The sequence below is a fragment of the Equus przewalskii genome, chromosome 17, assembly GCF_037783145.1.
Source record: "Equus przewalskii isolate Varuska chromosome 17, EquPr2, whole genome shotgun sequence".
Taxonomy (NCBI): Eukaryota; Metazoa; Chordata; class Mammalia; order Perissodactyla; family Equidae; genus Equus; species Equus przewalskii.
This window is the reverse complement of record NC_091847.1, coordinates 36,777,846-36,783,840: the sequence shown is the minus strand read 5'-3', so window position 1 is coordinate 36,783,840 and position 5,995 is coordinate 36,777,846.

The following is a 5,995-nucleotide window of genomic DNA, read 5'->3' as shown; positions in this document are numbered from 1 at the left end:
AATCTCTGTATCTACTTCTTCTCTGGAAAGGAAAAGCTTAATAAAAGTGGGTCAACATTTAAAATTTTTAGAGCTACTCCTTAATGGTCCCTTAAAATGTGTGTGTGTGTAACAAAATAGCAAACACACGTTTTAGAAACTTCAAACAACACAGAAGCAAATAAAATAAAAAAAAGTGAGCGTCTCTATTCCTCAAGTGATCATCTTAGCCAAACTGGAATACATTTGAGAGTAAAAGTAAGTAATTACATATAATCACTCCAGGAACAGAGCTGAGTTAGAACTGTCCCTCACAATCAACCCTATGCTCACCTTGATGTGGATTAAGGCTGCCCCAGCTAGAGAAGCCCAAGGTGACCTGGCCTACATGCCAAACTATATGACCCAGTGGACTTTTTTTATGGTATGAATTAGGACTGCCCCAGGGAGAGAAGCCCAGGGCATCCTCACCTACATGCCGATCTGTATGGCCAGATTCGTATCTAAAGTTATATGACCGCACAATAACCAGACCCCATCTGCACTGAAATCATTTAATGACTTTTTACATCATCTTTTCTTTTCTCCAGTAAAAATAAGTCACGTACCCATGCCTTATAAAATTAGCCCTAACCCTCAACTCGGGGCAGCAGCAGGAGCTCTGACTGCGCATGGGTCCTGTCCCCATGCTATTCCACACTATTCTCTAAATAAAAGAGCACTACTGCCAGATCTTGAGAGTCTAAGAAATCTTTCTTTCAACTCCTCGGCTCACCGACCCCGCATCAACCTCACCTGTTCCCTTTCCTACTTCCCAATCTCAGTCCTCAGATTTAATAGTTGCCAAGTTTTACTGGCCTAAACTTCTAGGTATTTTTCTATAAATATATAGAGATACATATTTTTACAAAACAAGATTAAACAGCAGCTAGCGTACCAAATTTTATTCATGTAATTTAACACTACATCATGATCATACTTCCATGTTTTTTCTCAAAAGAGTGTTTTTGTCATATAATCTTATTTCTACTGGATGGTGTTCCATTTCCCGTTGTTGTGTACCGAATTACACTAAAATGTAGCAGCTTAAAAGTGTCCTCTATTGTGTGATTGCATTCTGTGGGACAGAAATTGGGAAAGACATGACAAGATGTCTCTGCTCCGTGATGTTTGGGACCTCAGCTGTGGGGACAAAAAGCCTGAGAGCGAGGTGATGCCGGGGGGCTGTGTCTGGGGCCAGGTTCATGCGTAGATGTGCAACCTGTGCAGTCTCACAGGGCTCTGCCCTTCGAAGGGCCCCAAGCTTGGTTTAATGCTCTGCTGTGGCCATCTTGAAAGTCTCAATAATTTTTAAATATGGAGTCCTGCATTTCATTTTACACTCTGCCCTGCAAATTATGAAGCTGGTCCTGGCTATATCACCTTGTAGTAGGCAGAATAATGCGTTCTAATAGAGCTCACCTTCTAATTCCCGAGACTTGTGAATATGTTACTAATATGCAAAAGCGGCTTTGCAGATGGGATTATGTGACGGAGTTTGAGGTAGAGAGGTTATCCTGAATTATCCTTCTGGGCCCAATGTAATCACAAGGGTCCTTGTAAGTGAAAAAGAGAGGTAGAGAGTGAGTGTCATTGATGCGATAGGATAAAGACTTGATTGTTGGCCTTTAAAGATTTGCAAGTCAAGAAATGCAGACAGCCTCTAGAAGCTGGAAGAGGCAAGAGAACAGATTCTCCCTTAGAGACTCTAGAAGGAACATAATCCTGCTGACAGTGATTTTAGCCCAGTGAAACCCATTTTGGACTTCTGACCTCCAGAATCAAAGATAACAAATTTGTGGTATTTCAAGCCACAAAGGTTATAGTAATTTATTATAGCAACATAGGAAACTAAAACACACCTGTATTAATACACACAATTAATATTAAGACACACACAAACTCTCACTGACATGTCTAGCGCCTGGGTTGAGATGACTCAAAGACTAGAACTGCTGCCCAGAAGGCCTACTTAAGCTCTCTCCACGTAGCTTGGCTTCCTCGTAGCACAGTGTCCTCAGAATGGGTGGATGGTTACATGGGGGGGTCAGCGCTCCAAGAGCGAGTGTTGTGGTGAAGCTGCATTGTCTTTTATGATATAGTCTTGGAAGCTACGTACCATTACTCTGCCGTACTCTATTGGTTGAAGCAGTCGCAAGGCTGCCCAGATTCTAGGGGAAGGTATATAGACCCGATCTCTCACTACGAGGAGTGTCAAAGACTTAAAAAAAGAATTTAAACCCAGGGTTTTAAAACTACCACAGATGGTTTGTCTTTTTTCTATTGACTTTTACTAACTCTTTGCTTCTTATGCCTATGAACCATTTGTGCCTTATGATTACTGCAAATTGTTTTGACCAGGCTGCCATCTATCTTCATATCTTATTTTTGAAATTAAAAATGTCACATTTAAAGAAAAGTGGGTAAAAATTAACTAAATAACTGAATTTTCAGAGATTGTCTAAGACAAGACTTAATTCACTTGTGGATAGCAACTCAGTTTGAAGGTTAAGTAGGCAAAACATTATGGTTCCAGGTAACAGATACTAGAAAGTTGAGACAAGAAAGAGTTAAACACTGTTTGATATGATCACATTTACGTCAACTTCAGCATTTTATTCTGTCTCTGCTAAATCCTTTTTTCAAGTTAAAAAAAATCTTTTTGTGATGTCTCTGAGTTTTTGTAACTAATTCTTGAACCAAATCTAATTTTGGGATATTTCTTGGTAATGGAAGCTACACAATTGCAATGGGATGTGTCTACACACCTTTTGGAAAGCAAAGCATCCATATCACAGTATCACAAAGTATCACTTTGATAGCTTCAAGGTATCACAATTAATGAACATTTTTTCACTTTTTTTTAGATTTCAACAGATTCTGTTTTATTTAATTCCGGGTAATTGTTTTTATAACTTGGCAGAGCAAGACTTTTTTTTTAAAGTACTTCCTAAAAGGTGATATATTTTGAAATAAATATGGATTGAATTATAAATCTGTCTATATTCAAGTTTATATCTTCAAGGGCTGTAATTTCACTTATACTTTGTGAATAAATCTATACGCTAATAAATATACTGTTTTATATGATAAAATATAAACAATTTTTAATCAGCTTACAGAAAAGCTTTGAAAGAGACATTAATTAATACAAATGGATCAATTTTCAAATCCTAATGTTCTTTTAAGAAAGATCACCTATTTAGCACTGGTGTATTTAACACATATATGCTTCAATATATTTGATTGGGACATTAATAAAACCTTATTGCTTATATTAGCATCCACTTGTATAAAACAATTAACAGGCAAGAAGAACCAGGCACAATACATTAATCACTGAAACAAAAGTAGAACAATTTAAAGAATTTGTTAAAGATATCCACTTTTGATAAAAATAGGAAAATCAAATGTAATATTATTCTCTTAATTAGTCTATATACATAAAAGTGTAAGAGGATGATGTTCAAAGACCACAAAAAATGAGAGGGGGACGGGCTCTGTCACAGAGAAATTCATAAGCCAAAATGATTATGCTTTGTGTGTGAGTAAAAGACTTGGGTCTTCATTATAATGATCAATAGTGTGTTCAAGCAACTAGTCATGTCTAAAAAGTGTTTGTTTATTTTCAAAGAACACATATATTGACCATTTTAGAATTCTTTTTACTTTTCTCCCAGATAATTTTGGATCATGCAAAGGAAGGATAAACAGGACTGTTGTTCTGAAGATATCTCAGATGTGGAAAATTTACGTTTGGCCTAGTAATGTATCATGCAACCTTTGCTTTCCAAAAGTGTTTAGACACATACCAATGCAATTATGTTTTTATCAAGATATCAAGGGCCTGCTAATGCAATTCACAGATACTATACTTAAGGTGATACATTTTTATAAAATTTTCCTTAAATGGTTTACTATCAACTTCTGGCAACAGGGTAGTCCCTGTGGAAAAATTGTTTCTGAAAGGGAAAATCCTCACTAACCTAAGGCACGACCTGAGAGATCCTCACTGAAGTGTATCTTTCAGGTTAGGGCATTGCAGCCAAAAAGAAAACAGCAAGAACGCCCTTGTAATGGTTTAATACTTTAATTGATGGCCCTTTGGAAAATGCGGAAGACATAGGAGAAAGAGAAGTAAATTCTGATAGTAGCGAGGGTGTGTACAATATTGTGGCTTATCAGATATGATTGGAGAGAGAAGTCTTGGGTCAGCCCTTAAGTAGGAGAGTCCCAGGAGGCCAAAGGATGAGAGTAGAGTACTCAATCAGTTTTTACTGAGACACTGAATTGAAAATAAATGTGAGCAAGGAGAGGAGGGTGTTCATTCTATCTATGAGCACCTACTATCTTAAAAGCTTTGTATTAGGTGCTGGAGATACATACTTATTTCCACCAGCTTCCCTTGGTCAAAGCTGTCATAAGGCCACCCCTGACTGCAAGTGAGGCTAGGAAACACTATCAAACCCATGTAACCAGGAAGAAAAGGAAAGTCATTTAGTGGACACGTAGGTTACTCCTGCCAGAGTTTACCTTCTTACGATATCCATCAAACTCTTCCTTTCAAACATGGGTCATATACCCTCTGTCCAAGAGACACACTCCTAAATCCAGCTGGGCTCTCTGGGTGATGCGCAGTTCTTTTCATCAAGCCTGGATGAGACTGTTCTTGATGGTCTACGGCCTATGATCTAGAAAGACAATTATTTACCCTCTCCCTCACCTATCAAACAAATACACAATTGTGGAGCAGGGATAAAATAACCATGGTTAATTACTAACACTTGGAAAGGAGAAGAACAAGAGACACACGGTAGTTGCCGGCCCATAGCAATTATGAAATTCTTCTGACAGTCATTACGAAGGTGCCCTCCCTGGGAGTAGGGGAAGTTCCTTCCTAAATCCTAATTTTGCTTCCTAGGGAGTATATATATATATACACACACACAGACACTGCATGTATATAATACACGTGTATATATGTGTATATGTAAGTTGACATCATTCTTAAATGAGAGTTGATTCTGTACCAAATGCTAGGATCATGATAGATAAACTTCCTTTTCATCTCTCCCAAACAGGAAGTATTTATTTTAAAGCCTACACTTTCATTGAAGATGTATCCTTTCAAGAATCTTGGCTTTCTACAGGTGTCTCAATTCTAATTCTTCAGCTCTCATGGATCCAGGCTTTTCTACTTTTCCCTTAATGTCTATTAAATCCCAACGCCTTGCTTACCAAGACTGCAACAATCACAGACTGCCTTTGTATTCACATCCCCAACCAGGACTGCTAAATCTCGTGTTTACTTCCATTTCTTGTTTTCAATTTTCCTCCAATTTCTGACCCTGGAGATAACTCTTACTGTCTAATGAGCTCGGCTATGCACATAAAAGTCTTTATGTTATATTTTACACATTTTTAATGTTTTTTTAATAGCAGAGGAGTTTTCATAGTAAAAAGTTAGTTGTATTGTTGGAAATGCAAGTCCTGGAACTGAATTTTGAAGTTGGGCTATGCTGGACATTTCAGGTTGCGTAGGCCCCATAAATAAATGAAAGAACAGAGGATTATCTCAAAGAAAAAAAGGTAAATTTTATACACGTTTCAATCTACAATATGTATTGCATTTCTCATTTTTGTAATTTTATCATCTTATGACAATGTATTTTTAATATAATCTATTTGTCTATTTCAACTTTTTTTCATATGTGGGTAAACTGAGGCCAAAAGAAGTCAAAGACTTATCCAAAGATACAATGCTACCTTGTAGGACAGACAGAAGGTGAATTTCCTTTCTCTCCTGACAATATCACATGCCTTTTTCAAATTGTCTTGTATTGATAGGAGCTTTGAGGAACTTACTGTAGGCTCAAATTGACTAAAATTCCTTTGACATGTTTCAAGTGATCTAAAACAATTTTTTTCTATAATAAAGAAGGAAAACACAAAAATATCCTCAAGACTAAAAAATGCA